This window comes from Balearica regulorum, chromosome 2, assembly GCF_011004875.1.
Source record: "Balearica regulorum gibbericeps isolate bBalReg1 chromosome 2, bBalReg1.pri, whole genome shotgun sequence".
NCBI classification, from domain to species: Eukaryota; Metazoa; Chordata; class Aves; order Gruiformes; family Gruidae; genus Balearica; species Balearica regulorum.
In genome coordinates, this window is record NC_046185.1 from 104,425,994 (window position 1) to 104,443,164 (window position 17,171).

Consider the following 17,171-nt stretch of genomic DNA (forward strand, 5'->3'; position numbering starts at 1 on the left):
AAATGCCAAGTCTTTGCCAAGGCTCTTTGCCTTGCTAGAAGTGAGCTGGTAGGAAAGAAACATGCTTGTTCACTCTAGAGACCTGCTCCCCAGTGGCAATACACCCTAGTCAGGCTGGAAGAAAAGGAGAAGAACAGAGGCAGAAGAGGCAAAATTCAGTTTTCACAAAAGCAAAAGATGATGCCAAAAATTAAGTACAGCAATATAGCTGTTGCATGGCATTAGGTAAGATCTTTTGGTTATGTCTGTACTCACGAACTATGGGCCAAGGTGTACTGTGCGCAGTTGGACCTGGGCCAACTAACACTCTCCCAGACAATTTGTAGGCATGGTTTTGGGTATAAATACAGACTAGGAATCATTCCCAGTAGGTAATTTGAAAGCCACCCTGTTTTGGCTGAAGTCTTTCACCATCTGTATGGACACAAAATATGTTGTGCCAGTCATTTCAGTGTCAGGAAATGGGCAATGGCCCATTTTATTATCATTTTCTATTAATATAGAATTATCGTACAGTAGTTATTCTATGTCTATACTAACAAGATGATTAGTATAGACATAGCCTCAGAGATCAGGCTGCCTCACTTCATTCATTCTGTAATATAAAGATAATAATGTTTGTCTACTCACCTGCCTAAAAAGGATGCTGTAAGAATTTATGCTCCATTAATAGTAAACATTGAAGATTTGGGGACAGGAGGACAGAACATAGATTAAATAGACCATATTACTTTTCATCTAACTTTGGCATTGCTTATAAGTATGCTAACAGCAGCATTTGCTGCCTAGCACCCAGTAATTTTTATTTTCTGATACTGGGTGAAGGGGAAGAGCCCTGGTTGAACCTCTAAATGAGAAGTAATTCATTTAAGAATTAGCCTTTTTACTCTGCTGGACAACTGCTACAAAACTGACTGTCTCCAAAGCAAGGACGTGGTATAGTGAGTTTGCCTTTACGAAGGGTCTAACATGTATGCCATGGGCAGAAGGACAAGCACATACATATCCCAATATACTGTAAGACTTGCTCATTTAAATGTCACATAACAAATATTAGCTATACAAAATAACAAGTTGGCTATCAACTGTCCCTGGGGTTGACATTCTCCAAGACCTTATGAAATCAAGTTGGCAGGGTATGAAAGATACGTTGTTGCTCCCACACGTCTCATGCAAAACTTCAGGAAATTGCATTCATGTTTCTTACACCAACACTCACAAATGAGATTCACTTTTTCAGTGCAAGGACACTCAGAAAGACATATTAAAGAACTGCTATCCTCATCCACTCTGAGATTTCACAGTATTAAGTATTGTCTGGAACAGTGAAACCAAGAATATTGGAAAAACAAAAGGAATAAGAGAGGGTAATTCATCCACTGAAGATGAGAGCAACAGAAGAGGAGCGAGGCAGCAGGTCAGTCTGTGCAGACAGGCCCAGGAGAAAAGCCCTGGTGTTGCCCTGTGTCAGATGAGCACAGGGCCCCTCCAGGAAAAAGAAGGCAGGAGGAGCTTAACAGGAGCATGGTGTGTGCCCATGCCTTGTGTGGACACTGGGGGAGAAAATATGAGATGTTAACGCTCTGGAAAAGGCATCTCAATTTCCTAGTATTGTTCGAGTGCTTAAATGTGCTGTGGGCTTTGCATTGGGTTTTGTTTTTTGTTTTTTTTTATTTGCAGCATCCTATATCTGACTCTACTAGGGCTTAAAGGAAGAACAAGTTGAACATTTGTCCTTCCCCACCCCCACAGATATCACAGATAGTGAGAGGAAGAGTCCTTCGTGCAGAGGAGATTATATAGAGAAGAGACAGACAGTCTGTTGTGTCCCTTCTTTCATCAGTTCAGGGAATTAATGCTTTCATTAATTCAGCAATGATAATTTAACAAATCTGATGCGGCCTTGCTTATGTTTTCATTTTGTTCTTTTAATCTAACCTCTTCAGGAAACTTTGATGGTCTAGTTGTGTACATTTCATCACTGGAAAGCACTGTCTGGAAATTATTTATGGTATGATCTTGCTCAGCCTTGGTGGTTTTTTCTTTTGCACTGAAGCAGACACAGAGTCCTTATATTGCCAATGATCATTCTCAGATAAGGAGCAGTAACAAACCAGTGAAGCGGGGAGGAGAGATTAACTTAAACTGCACCAGCTTAGCTGGTGATGCGCATACACTTACACTGCATGAAAAAAGGGGATTTTGCCATGTGAAACTCGGTTAGCATATACCCAATGGAAATCTGTCCCAGTCCAAGGACTACATATACATGTGAGAAGTTTAGGTCTGGAAATGTGCTTTCATGTTGAGGTGCGGACAACTGGCAGAGGTAGCTGTGGAGTGTGACCTGTTCCTCTGCCGATGCTTGGAGATCTCTACACACTAGAGATCAAGTCCTAGCAGTCTAAATGGTACTCAAGTTCAACTTCAGTGATGAGGTCTAACACAGAGCATAGGTGAAATCTGTGGCTTAGAGGCCACATGAGATAATGATAATTGTTCCATTTACCCTTCAAAAATCTATTAACTGTAAAATTTTTCAGTCCCTAGAAATGCTTTAGGAGATTGATTTGTCATGAAGACTCTGTCTAATGCACATGAAGTGACACGCACCTCCTGTTGTTGCCATATGTTGATTGCTTAACTCAATCTATTGAATTGCCTATGTTCTAATTGAGCACTCTCCCTCACCAGAGCATGCAAGCTGGGACAGCCAGGCTCAGCAATAACGTGTTTTGTGGTGGTGGGTTTGTTGTTTGGGCTTTTTTAAGGATGCTAATCTATAAAAAAAAAAGAATCTTACTGATTTAAACACTGGGTTTCCAGTCTCAGACAGGCACCTGGGGTACAGGCTAAAGAAACTGGTTTATAATTGTCATTTGCTGATGGCAAAGCTATGAAACAAAGTGACAGTGCTAGGTGTTCAGCCAACTGCTAACTATAGCCATGCTGAAAAGAGGCTGAATCACAAGAGCCAGACTTAATTTGCACACCAAAGGAGGCCACTGAGAATGGACTGAGGAACAGTTGAGAAAAGAAATGCTATGATTTCATTTCACCGCCTTATTGTAAAAGAAGCCTAAGAAGCCACTGCTGAAAGTTAGCTTTGGTGAATTTCTTCTTCTTGAACCAAGGGTGATGTAGCACAGGGCGTGAGTGACAGGAAGAGGAAAGGTTGAAAGATGACTCACTACCTTGTTTGCGAGCAGAGGCAAGTGCTCGGTAATTATGGAGAATATGAAATTAATACCTAGATAGTCTCGTTGCTGCCTTTAATAATAAATAAGAGTACTTCTGGTGGCATAACACTGTATATTTGAATTGGCTGTCCTATGAGGAGTCTATGCTTTTCCGATGGTGTTGGAGGGATGGTGCATAATCACCATGTAGCAATACATGTTCTGAGCTTCTGTGCTTCCTGCTCATAGCAGACACAAAAAGGAACAATCATGGCTAATTATGACTGCTAGTAGAGAAGGGACTCATGCCTTAAGGACTCTGAGTGCTTAGCTCAAATATAATTAAAAACAAGAGTTTAGAGTGAAAAAGCAGCCCTGTCCAGTAAGCAGAATGATCATAAATTTATCCTGTCCATCTAGGTAGATAAAACCTTTCCAGAGTATCTGAATATGCTTAAAATAAACCCCTAGTAACCCTACAACACACTTAAATACCCTTGTTATCTAGCTCCAAGCAGTTCATAGGGAAGGAGAAAGGAATCTGGATTGCCTGTAGATGTACGTGGAAAAAGCACAGTTAAAAATGATGGGAAGTCAACCGCGTGGCTTCGGACTCCAGTCTTCTCAGGGTGACACTGTGCCAGCGCTGGCTCGTCTTTCAACTCAGCTGACCTTAATCACGACCATAAGAGGTAGGTCAACAGGCAACACCACAGATTTGCCTGATATTATTTTCAGTTTTGCATGCTAAAATGGTTCTGAACTATGTTTGCTGGCAGCACTTAGCAGCAATGACTTAGCGCAGCTTTCCAAGCAATGCTGGCATTGCTGATTCATGGCCAGTGTGCTGCATGCCATCATCCAGCCACGCTCTGTGCCACCTGCAGTCTGCAATGGCAGCCCCACATGCAGCACATTACAGCAGCCTACTTTACAATAATACTAGATGTGAACTCCTGTGTTGAGATGTAAATCTGGAATAAAGGCCATATCTTCCAACATTTTCAAGTTGAAAGAAGTAGTTTCTGACCATACCTGAAATTCATTCCCATATTCAATTGGTAGATAGGGGAAACAAGAAAAAGACAACTGTTTCGAATCCTGGAAACCTCCTTGCATCAAACCACTTGCAACAGGAGGAATGCCATTGTACAGGTGACAGCCTTTAGACATTCTCCTCCTTAAGTCATTCCTCAGATTCATCTGGTTGAATTCAACTGCTTGACCCGCAGTGCCGGGTCTTGGGCAGGTGGCAGAATGCCACAGAGAGGAACCGATCCCATCCGGCCTGGCTAATTAATGCAGTCAGGTCATCGGTATCTCATAGTCATCAAAGGCTACCTAATAGATATGGTATTGATGTGTCTTGAATAGATATGAAAGTTGTGACTCAAAGTTATCCCAGTCATTAGCTTTTCTGTGCTAGACCATGGTCTGAAAACAAAGAAGTTGACAAGACACAATGTCTTTTGTCCAGACACTTCTGGAATTATTTACCTTCTGCCTCCCAATTGCAAAAGGAATCCATAGTTACCTCCTGTGAACTTGGTCACAATTTGTACAGTAAAAAGTGACAACTGGCATAGTTCAGATAATGTGACCTTCTGTCCTATCTGAAGGAAACATGATTTGACTGAATTCATCCACCCACTGAAATATGTATTTAAATTTCCAAAATGCTCTCTGAACACTAGAGACTTTGTACAGGTGTGATCTTTAATGTGTGCGTCTGCACTGTTAGAGCATTTCCCTACCATGACTAACGTCTTGAGATCCTTTCCAATATTATGAAGGGTTTGGTGCAATACTGTGAATACATTTCCTAGGAAAAAAATATCTTTTCCTAGGAAAAAAATATCTTTTCTGGTTCTTCCAAAGTTCTTTTCAAGAGTCTGTCAGAAATTCTTGAGAAAATTAGATGGTCATATAGAGAGATCGTGAAATAACGTTATCTTATGAGCTTTAACCATTAGAATATTATTTAGAGAAAACAAATGTACTAGGGGAAAACATTTGGAAGAAAGGCCCATATTTCTTGCAGATAATCAATGCATTTGCTGGGTTATGCGTGTATCTTCATTTCCTGTGATCATTGTGCTCATTAAACAATGTAAAATTACACACCCGAATAATCATCTGCATGGCTAATCTCCTTGTCTGATGAATACAGTTTCAGATCTAACTCTTCTGCATATAAAAATGTTTCCTTTAGAATGTACCTTCTCAAACCACTTTAGATACCTCCATAGACTAACCCATGACATAGATGTCATTTTGGTTACTCTTCATAAAACTTAAACAGTAGTCATGATGATAAGGGGTTTCTATGACTGATGTGCTTATTAGATCTTTCTTTTTTTAATTAAGAAATCTCAATAAAAATGGTGTTTAAAAACCACCAGGGACTTTCCTTGTCTGAGTGTTGTGACTTCTCTTGCAAAGACATTTCAGCAACCACATAGAAAACTATTTAAAGAAAAAAAGGAAACAGCACGTTTAAAGTTAGATTAAAATAAGCGTGATTGATCTGAACTTCTCTTTTTTTTTTTAATTCAAAAGTTTGTCCTTCCCATAGTGTTCAGGAAAATGCGCCTGTGTGCAAAAGTATATGATGCCTAATTGGTTCTGAAAGTAGAGCTCATCTGTAAATACTTCAGTGGGAGAAGACAGTGACGAATCTCCCCCGTTACTCATCAGGATAGAGCTCTTGCTGATTGTCAGTGCATAGTTTCCTGAGCTATCACAATTCTGTTGGTTAAAGTCATATTTCCAGAGTGCCAGGTATCTGTTCTGTACTTAATTTAATACAGAATATTTACAGCTAGTGGATAAGTTAAGTCTGAGGGTGCATTTTCTCCTGCTGGCATTTATGTTAGACCAGAAAAGCTGGGGGGAGGGAAGCAGAAAAAGGAAACCTTAACCTTTTAATATTTAAAAGCAATATTTTAAAAGCAAAATTAGGGAAACACAGTTAACAAAAATAACCAGGGGAATATAACATTTAAAATTAACTAAAGGAAGCAGATTTGTTAATATCTTTCAAAGACAGTGGAAAGTCAACAGAGTTGCAGTATGTATCTCAGTAGTGCATTTTTGTGGTAATATTTTTAATAGGTTTTCTTATGGCTCAGTCTCTCTCATTTTCCCCAAAATTCACCATATGGGGAGGAGTCAGGGTAGCATAAGGGCACTGGCAGATAAAGATTGAACCTATAAAGTATTAAATTCAACTCAACCAAAATTTTTGTGGGATCCAAACGTTTGTCTGTCTAAAGATAGTTCTTGCATCCAAACGCTTTCTCCCGAATCTCTCTTTAGTGGCATAACTTGGGGGTGATATAGGTACCAAAGGGTTGGTTTCTTTCCATTTTTACTGTTGGAAATATTCCATTTCATATAAATTATTAACTACTGCTGGTCTAGAAATTGCAGTAAAGGGAAGAGAGCAGGGAGAGAGAAGACACCCTGAGACTCTAGCCCATTAGTTGGGAAATACAACAGAGTTCAGAGTTCAAATACCTTCTCAAATAAATACTTAATTATTGATATTAAGTGGAGCACCCCTCACAGGAGAGGATGAGAGAGTTTTATCCCATATTAGTGAGTAGCCTGGTCACTCAGGCAGTCACCTCGAATACAAGAGACCAAGTGCAACTCCCTGTTTGAGACCAATGATATGAAACTGTGTGGAAGGGAGGGTTCACGTTCAGGTACCTAAGCTAGGAGGCTAAATTAGGCTCTAAGGGCTCTAAGTTAGGGCTAAATTAGGAATACCTAGGTTAACAGGTACCCTTGAGAAGCTCAGCTGTTGACCTATTTTAAGATGGGTCTTTGCGTTTTTGTGAACTCTTAATAACTAAGGAAAGATCACTTAGACAAACACTGTGCACAGTACTGGAAACCTGCTTTTTAAAACACATACCTCATGAAATATATGCAACATTAAAAATGTTTAAATAAATAGCTACTATCTACTCTGCAAACAATAAAGGTTCAACGGGTCAGACAATTTTCCTGCAACTGACATCTATTAATGCCATTCTGGGTATTCCCCTGGCATGAGGAAGTAACTGTCATCTTGCTACTAAGGATGTATTCATCAGACTCATTGACCACAAGGAATGAGTGTAAGTGACCACTTGGGTACCTACATGAGGAATCTTTGTCTAGAACAACAGCTGGATTTATATTTTTATATATATATATATATTTATACACACACACACGTGTGTGTGTGTGTATTTTTTTCCTTGTGATTACAGGATAAACATCCACTCAGAGTTAGAAACTTGCTGAAGTATTTCCAAGACGTCGTACTCAACATATGCAATAGGTGTAGGCAATAATTTAGCCTACTGCTTGCATATTTGAACCTATGAATATTTATCAGGAAGGTCTGTTCACTAGTTGGCTAGGTTCTGCCAAATGCTGTTAAAACATTTATTATAATGTATGTAAAATGTAAAATTGGGGGATGTAATGAATTTCTGTTCAGATCCCAGTACTGAAACAAATGACAGGTACAAATACCTCTTACCTCTCTCCTCAATATTTTTGAAATTTAAGGTTAATGTAAAGAATGAGATTGCTATTGGAAGGACACAAGAGATATACATGTTTCAGCTGATCTACGCTTGCACATAAGAAGAAAGATGAGCCAATGATAGGGAAGGGAATGAAGCTATTAGTGGATTGTCAAAGGAAAGGAAGTGCTAGAGAAGAGGTTTTGGAATTAGGAGACTGATAAACATAAGTTCTGGTCAGAAAATTTGGAGAAGGGATTTCCCACTGGAAAATTGACATCTTTCAGCAGAGGAGTGATAACTTCAAAACTGTGATCTATAAATGTGACTGCAGTATCTCATTATAGGCCAGAAGTCCCACCTGCCTGAGCAAGTTTCCCCATCAGCCTGCACCTCCCATGGCACGGTACAGCTGTCCCCAGCATGAGAGCAGCTCCCCCAGCACGATGGGCACTGAAGCCAGGATGGGAAACTTGTTCATAGAAGAGAATGAGGAAAACAAGTCACTGCATTACATCTTCTAAGAGGTACCACTGTGCCATATCTAAATGAAATCATTTGGGCTTGAATATGCTGGCTGAAATGTTGCATTTCCTTATATTTTCAGGCATTCTGTTTTTCAGTTACAGTCAACATTTTCCATGATAAGCGGATACTCTTCTCAGGTCTATGCTGCACATGCACAAAATAACAAACTCAGTCCTCCACTGAAAACAGATTTGAACATTTTCAAGCAACAATCATCAGACTTAAAAACTGTATGTGATAGTAAATAATGAAGCACTTCTATTTTTCAAATAATTTCTGAAATTGTGGTTAAGCAGTTAGCAGGCTTCCTGAGGACTTGAATCAATGACATTTCTTGACTTTGTAAAAAGCAGCAATCTCCATGATGGATCCTTAAGGCTGGTCAGTGAAACCAACTTTCTCTCTGATTATCTTTCTACCTGCCTGGCACTGACAGAGAGAAGACAACCCAGAATGTGGCCTCTGAAGGTCTTCAGTAAATTGTGTGCTTAACCCTTAGGCATCAGTCTAGTTACTTTGGAACAATCTTGAAAGAACAGTACAGAAAAGGCAAACCTACTTTTGTTCCATTGACTCAAGCATTTGTACGTATGTCACCTCCACACTGAATATTGCAAATTTGTCATTGGATCATTTCACCTGATACTTGTTTTTCATTGTGTGGAGCTTTGAAAGTCTCAGTGAGAAAAATCTTTATCGCAGAAGTAAGCCTTGCCATTGAATCAGTACATGCTGCATGGTATGTTTTGCAAAGATGTGGCTAATGTGGGGGTGGCAGGAAGGGGAAGCAAAGCTGGTATTTGTTTCTTTAATTTCTTACACGGTTCCATCAGAAAAGCCATCTTGCCCTAAAGTTTCCCCTGATGTTAATCTCCTAATAGCTTGGTTTCCCTCTACCCCATTGATTCATTGGTCCAATCTTTCTTCAGATTTGAACAAAGGGGGGAAAAAAGTGTTTTCCCATCTGCAATAGAAATTCCTATGCTGGTTCTCTGCCTTTTACTGTCAGACGCCTACGGGTTAATACTTGATAAAAGGGAAGAGGTAGGTATTTGTCTCTTGCCTGGAGAGAAATTCTTTGCCTCTTTGCCAGGGAAAACATCTGATCCTGTTGCAATGATTTTTCTTTTAATTGGAATGCAAAGATCTTATCTTTTTATTACTCCTTTATTGTTGATAACCACTCCACTCGCTCACTCTCCACAAATGTCCAGCTTATATATACAACCAGGGAAGCAGTTCATTTTTCCTCCTTTTTAGCTTTAATGATTTGCCTAACAACTGAATTGTGCCAGAGTGGTTCATATATCCCTTCCTGCGCTGCAGTCTCTTTCTCAGATGCCTGGTCTATGTCTGTCTCTTTCTAATTTCCAGGCACAGATCGGCCTAGTGACTGCCTCTTGCTCTAATAACTGCCTGAGGTGTGGGAGACCACTTTATGGGAATTCAGTCACACAGGCATATGCAAAAATAACAGTAAATGAGAAATTTGCAGTGAAAGGGAAACATTGCATGCAAGTCATACGCCCACTACTCTCTTAATTTAGTTTCTTTGTGGCTTTGCGTTGCCATACGTTCTGTAATGTCAGATTAGTGCGTGGGGAAGCGGCGGCCTCGTGGATAGAGCTGAGGCGCGTGAAATCTGGGTTTTATTCTCACCTCTGCCCAGCTCCTGCAGATGCACGGCTTGACCTGCCTGCTTGCCAGCAGCCACAGAGAGTCTCGCCAAGGGTTGCCCGCCCTGCTGATCCACATCATTGCTGCAGCTGAAGGATGCTCCAGGAGAGTGGCTGTGGGCACCTCCACAGCCTCAGGGTTCCCACAGCAGCTCAACTGGATGCTGAGCAGGAGGCATTTGGGGCTGCCTTGTAACCAGGACAGCCACAGGTGGCTTAACCCTGCCTCTTTCTATGTGAGATAGCCTCCGTCCTCCTAGTACTCATTTACCATCAGTTCTGATGTGTGTGAGCATGTGCTTCTCTACAGGCAATACCACTTAGTCTGTTGTTCTTTCACGATTGCTGCTCTTCAAGACCCCTCTCCCACCATTGCAGGTCCTCAGCTGGATCTTAAGTCTCCATGACCTCTGTGTTTCCTACCCTCCTTCTCTTTCTTCCTCCTTCCCATATTCCTCTTCCCTTTGCCCATTTTCAGTTCTGGTTTTGACCATCTCTTCCCCTCCCCTCTTCAGCCCCAAATTGCCCCTGCCAAAGGAAAGCATTTGGAGAGAGGCACTGTGAAGTGCATGAATGCAGATGAGCAGGCATCCAAATGGGGACAGCTGGGCTCCGGCTCCAGCAATTAAAGGCATCAGAGGCAATATGTAGTGTTTGCCCATGGTCGTGATCTGCATGCATCACCACTGCTCAATGTCTGCACCCTTCTGAGCTGGGGGCCTCATGCCGTTGGCTCATCTCTACTCCTGATGACTATGCTGCAGGACACCCCCCCGCCCCCCGCCTCTACTGCTCTGGTCTCTTTCATACTGCAAACTCTCCAGAAGAGGAATAACTACTTCTACATGGGCTTGTAGGACAATGAGCCTAGTGGAACCCCCATCCTAACAGTGATTTACAAGGAGGTTGCCCCATTCCTCTTCTGCCTCTACTCCCCCACGCAGCACCCCACACCAACCCACAGTGTGGGTGTTCACGCTGTGGGTGATGCTGCAGAACGGGTCCCTGCTTCCCCCCTTGTACTGCAACTGCAGCCAGCTCTGCCACTGGCTGCTATGGAAATATATCATCACCACTGGGAATCAAAATACTTCCCTGTGCCACAGGGTTTTTGTGAAGCTTAATTCCTTACAGGCTGTGTGACATGCTTGGAGTCTGTGCAGTTGTGAACTTGCAGCATCTCTGTTTTGGGATACTGCATCTTGAAACATATGAGAATATTAGCTGTAGCACTAAAGATTTGTTTTCAAAGGGTTACTGCAGCTGCACACACACATGCACTCTTTATGACTATGTGTTATTATTTTCTAAGCATGAAAGAAGAAAACCCAAATTATATCATGTCTGGAAAAGAAGGGAAAAGCTTTTGTATAGTTTAGAGTGAACAGGTAAATGTTTTTTCTCAGTTCTATTTAGACAATGTAGAATGTAGCCACATCTCACACTAAGCATTTCTGTCCACTTTTCAGTTATCACTACACCATTAGAAGAAATGGAGAGAAAGGTATGTCCTGAAAAAAAAGAAAAATATCCTTCTTTTTAGACAAAAAGGACATTTACCTGAAGTTACCCTGCAAAGAAAAATACCAGATTTCAGAAATGTTACTGATATGGGCTGAAGTCTAAGACCAACACTCAGTGTAAGAGTAGCACTTCTCTCAGATACAGCTAAGACTGCTGGGTGCTACTTGCTATGGAAAATGTACTTTTCCTCCATTAAGTGTTCCAGCGCAGACTCCCGCTACATACAGGCTGGTTCTGTATCAGATCCTATCAGTCATCCCAGAAACCTTCTGAAACATAAAACTGCCCTTTACTGGGAAGGGGAGAAAGCAGAAGTAAGTGCTGCTCTGCTGCGTTTATGTGGAGCCTTTATTACACCTTGAGCAGCACTGCTGAACTGTATGTTTTGTTTATCTGTCAGTGGACTACTGGGACTACTAAACACATGTACATAGCTTTAAAAAAGTAGCAACACTGACAGATAGCTGCCACTTGAAGAACTCTTTAGCTTTTGTTTATCAAACTATCTGTCTACAGCAGCAGCCTGAGCAAATAGGTGAACATTGCCCATGTCTTGGTTGTACCTCCTGGAGCTTTTGCTTGATAAGAACAGGAACGGCAGAGTTCAGAGGTGAGAGTGCCCAGCCTTCACCCCTCTGCATTCAAACTGAGACCCTAACATCCCTCCTTGCTCAGCCACTAGGATGATGTGGAAGGGAAGAAACCACAGGGCTGCCAATCCCAAAGATAAAAATCTTAAAGCAGCTCCCCAGCTCCCCAGCATTCCAAGCATTACCCTAAAGATGATGGATTTACAAGTTAAATGTGCCTTCATGTTTTTGAGCCAGAGAGTTCATATTTTCAACTTTTCTGTTGAACCGTGAAGTTTTTTAGTGACAAACAAGCTGTGAAATTATGGCAGTTGTCAATACAGCGTTCAGTCTCCTGGCGCTTGCCTGCGTAGTCTTTTTGTAAAGATTTAGCTGTACAGTCAGTGCAATTCACTAGCATGGACACATGTATCAGTAAGAAGTTGAGTGTATGGGTGTGTTTCAGCAGCAGTTCAAAGCAGGACGCATTGTTTAAATCCTGCATTGCCCTTGGCATTAATACAGCCCTGATGATACTTTAGTGTATTGCATCCTGACAAAAATGCCACAGGGCAAGCTATACCATCAGCATGTCACTCTGAATGCCATAGTAGAAAATAGCACCTGTGATGGCAAGCCAGTTGAATCAACAACCAGCAGAACCCAGGCATGAAAGTTTTCTTCAGCTCTGCCATCACATTAACCAGCCTGGGCGTAAGGTGCGGCTGGAAGGATGATCCCAGGCTCCCTGCTGTCTCCTCTTGCCAGTACTGGTACCCAAGCTGCAAGCCAAACAGGGGAACTAATCAGATTAAAAACTGTTTAGTTTTGTCTTATGTTTTCAGACAAACCAAATTCCTTGACTTGCCTCACAAAAAGAAAATGGGAATGTGAAGCTGTAGGCAGAGGAGGAAGGCTAAACTAACCTTCTGGCAACTTCTCACAGCTCTGTCGGCAGAACGTGCTTTGGGACCACACTGGCAGGGAGCGTGCCTCAGCACACAGGCCAAAGATACAAGTTTAGGACACTAGCTCCCTGAATACACAAGCCACTCAGAATACATCATCTAAAAGATCTTTTCAATATAAGTTGTATGTTGGGGTGGGGGCGAGAAGAACTGTAAATTAATTAAATGCATAGTCAGCATAGGAACAAAGCTGAGGTTCATTTCTGAAATGTGGTATTTATGGCAACACCTCATGTGCTGCAGCAGCAGCATTGCTTTCTTATTGGTTCTGTGTTTTCATAATCCAGCTCTATTTGAGAGGAAACTAGTACATCTTTATTTCAAAATGGAAAAAAGCACTACTGGTTTTAATTTTCTAACAACTACTCTGTCACATGCACAAGGCACGTACACATACAATAGAAGCAGAGGCTGAAAATAAAAATCTTGCACTGCCATCCTGTGGTGAAAGTTAGGAAAACATTAGGTTGTCCAACTCCGAGGTCCGGGGTTATTATCCTGTCTGAAACGTGGAGGCTTTGCAGCAGAGTTAGCAACGGCTCAAGGACGAAGAGTTACGCTGGGTGTTACCCCAGGAAGCACAGAGTAGAACCTCAAATACCTTTTGTAGTGCAGTGCCTTCTAGAGACCTTTCAGAAGACAGGCAGTACACTCCCGAGAATGTATGTTCTTAAAGAGAAACATTCTGGCTGAGCAAATAGTGAATAGCATCTACAACATGGCAGACCAGGTGAGGTAAGTGCAGACAAGCTGGAGTGGGGTCCTCTGGAATCACTGGGAACTTCACACAGTTTCTAAAAGGCAGTCTGGGGGCTACTTTTGGGGTTGACTTTGGCCTATGAAAAGTACAGTGAAGTTCACTTGTAAATAGGTCATAAATTCCTGCTCACTGGCTAAATGGATTTTTTTCCAGTGAATCACCACTAGACTTAAAAAGAAAAAAAGGGACAAGCCAAAAGGGCATGAAGTCAGCCAACAAGGGAAAGAGAGAAAAGGAGATGTCATGCAAATAATGTGCAAAATATGCAGTTGAAAAGTAAAATGTTTACCAGAGTCTCAATCATAATTGAATTCTGCATGAGGATGGTTCTGACTTGTGCTCTCACACCTGAAGCTTGTTTTTCTACTAGACTAGTAGATTTTACTATTATAAAACTGTGAATTTAGTATATTGAACAAGGCCCCCCAGACACATACCCTCTCCAGTTACATTTCTAAGACACAGGCATTTTTGTCAAACTGAGATGCATACAGTACACACATTTGTGCAAAAACCAGTGATGGAGTACCCCAGAATACTATGGCTTCTTAGTTCTTACTATGTCTCCTTGTGAAAGATTCCATGTGCTAGGACTATGCTAATTGAGAGCTGGCCTCTCTGCCTGGGTAATGCGTCAAAAGCTATAAGAAGCTGGCACCTGGAGCAGAGAGGATGCTGATTAAGGCTCCTTCATGGATCATCGTTAAGACCATCTTTCCTTTGCTTTAAAACTGCCCATCAGCAGGATCAGGGTGAGTCCAAATTTTGCCTTCATGAGGACAGAATATAAAAATGTCTCTCCCCCAAAATATTCCTGAAATAATGGAAAAGAAAAATCTCAGCACGATCCATACAGCAAATCTTCAGATAAAGTAAAAGGGGAAAAAAGGATTTAGCTCTCAGTTTGTGCAGACACCCACATTGTTTCTGCATGTCTCAGTGTGTGATTATGGGTTTCTTAGTAATGCGTATGGAACTCCACTTTCACCAGTTCAGACGTTCACGACTAATGCTACTGCCATAATTTATGGTTTGTGTGATCAGCTTATGAAGCTACCAGGCTTGTCTCTTATGCTAACACAGTATACAGTATGTCTTCTTTGATCATTTATGTGGTTGTGCCATCTTCCCCCTTCCACTTCAGATGTACTTGTTTTTATCCCAGCTTTGAAAAAAACTGGTGCTTGCCTCACCCTGTTCTCACCTGCTAATGACTTCTGTCTCCAGGCACATCTTTCCTCTGCAAGGCACCTGATCAAATGATTTTTTTGTTGTCATTTCTATCAGCAGCTCCATTCTTGATCACTTTTGATTCTGGTTATCTTCTTTGCAGTGCTATGATTTTTCTCTTTGATTAAAAATCACTGCTGATAGCTTCTTCCCTTTTCCCCTATCAGAAAAAGTTATCAGAACTTTTCCCAATCCACCATAAGCAGGAAAGTATTACCTTAAATCCTCTTCTGAACTTTGAATCTTACCTGTTATATTTTTCCTGTGCCTGTGCAGATGAAACGCCACACTTCTCATCTCCCAGTTGAATGGTTTTTTCCCCATTGCTCTAAACAGATTGTTGTCATCCCCCCACCCTCCATTTAAATAAGGGCTGTCATACTCAGTGTTTTCAACATCATTTCTCCTCACAGACCAGCCTGTGGCGCTCTGCTTTAAGGAGCCTGTACAGAGAAACGCAAGTCCTCGTAGGCTGGGGGAGCGCTCCAGCGCCAGCACCTGGCAGGGACAGCGCGCAGCACCGCCTGCCCACCCAGCCTGTTGCCAAGGCATTGTCCTACACCCTCATTTTTTTCCTTGCACTGGAGACTCATGGCAGTGGGAAGGGGGAGGGTGAAAGGGAGGAAGAGAAGGGCAAAAAGGTTTGGTCCAATAAAACCTTTTTTTTTAAAAAAAAAAAAAAAAAGCTTTGGTATTCCTTAAAGGGAAGGGTAAAATGGTTTGGTCTGAATAAACTTTCACACAAGTCAGGTAAGAAGAGCACAAGTTTCATTATGGCAGGGCTTTTCAGCTGTTTGCTAGTTTTCATCTCTATACATTTTCCAGTGGAGGTGAGGGGAAAGAAGTTTCCATTCTGTAGATTACTAGACAGCAAAGTGTCTTTCTTAATCACCATCCATGGACTCAACAGCCCCAAGAGTCTGCAGGGCACAGGCTGGAAATCACCACTCTGAAGTTTTGCAGTCACAAACAGCTTCAGTTATAAAAATTGTCCATTCTGTCTGGTCGATGGCCCAGTCTAGAGCTTGAATGAACTTCTGTCGTGATGGCACAGGAATCTCTGTCATCAGCTTCTCTTCTGAAATGAAAGTGTTTAGACACATTCTCCTTCTGCAGAGGAGGGAAGGGATGTGAAGTTGTACGCAATTGTGCTAAGGGAGAAGTGTTGATTCATGCTTCCGAGTCATGCATTTCAAAAATTATGGGGGCTTCACAACGTGAAGCATGACTGTGAAGGCACCGTGGGAGTAGCCCCAACAAAGTACATAATGGTTTGCTTTATGAGTAAGGACAACTACCTGTAGGGTTTTCAAGGGCAAGACCAAAAGGGTGTGTCCCTTTGTGTACTGGGGTATGTATGGGTAGCCAGCCACACTCACGAAGGTGTGCATGTGGTAATCTCTTGTGCAGTTGATGTGGCATGAGCCAGTCTGTATACTGCTATACAGAAAAATGTCCATACAAAAGTATTTGCACTGCTGAAAATATACCTGCACAGATCCATCAGTGCAAAACTAACCCCGCTTGTAGAGAAGGAGCTGTGGGGAATAACTTCCAAAAATTATTTCTTTCTTATATCCTTTTCTTTCAGGTTGCCCAAGAAAAACAAAAATTGAGAAGCTAAATTAGTCTCCACTATATTTCCACTGAGGAGCACAGAGCATTGCCAGAGATATTTGCTGGGAAAAAAAAAAAAAAGATCCTCGGCTAACAGAGCATGAAGATCACATTTTCAAACACAAAGAGCCAGGTGATATACAAGTTGGTGACAGCACAATTTAAACTGCCCACTAATTGATTATTGCAATGCTAAGAATTTGCATCATCTCCTTTTGAAGGCAATTGACAATACTTGTGACAGTTCAGTGTGAGCGGGATCAAGCCCCAGATACGCATTTTATTGTATTCCGTGTGTTAAAGTCATTCCCTGAGTTCCTTCTGTAAAAGCCAGCAGAAACCCTGGCAGAAGGTCCTTGGCTGAGAATTCAAGAGTCTAGAAACAGGAAAGGATTGCCACAATGGAAACTACCCAAATCTCTTTTACATGGGGTGCTCACGTACAGCAAAAGCTGCTCTAGTTTCTGATGGTAAGTCCTGCCGGCTTTTGAGGAGGGTAACACTTCCCTTCCTACAGGATGAGGTTATTTCACTTCTCCAAGTGAAATCTGTCACTGGTTATCACAGTGGATCCAATGAAGTGTCTGGGCATGGAAG

At 41.7% G+C, this 17,171-nt stretch overlaps 1 long non-coding RNA gene across 1 annotated transcript; it reads left to right on the top strand.

The window, feature by feature from the left end:
- The first annotated feature begins 1,262 nt into the window (after positions 1–1,262).
- Positions 1,263–16,839, top strand: LOC142600482 (uncharacterized). The gene is made up of 4 exons (XR_012833986.1): positions 1,263–1,417; positions 3,808–3,871; positions 8,050–8,229; positions 16,549–16,839. It is a non-coding gene; the product is annotated as an uncharacterized LOC142600482 (long non-coding RNA).
- Positions 16,840–17,171: the final 332 nt, after the last annotated feature.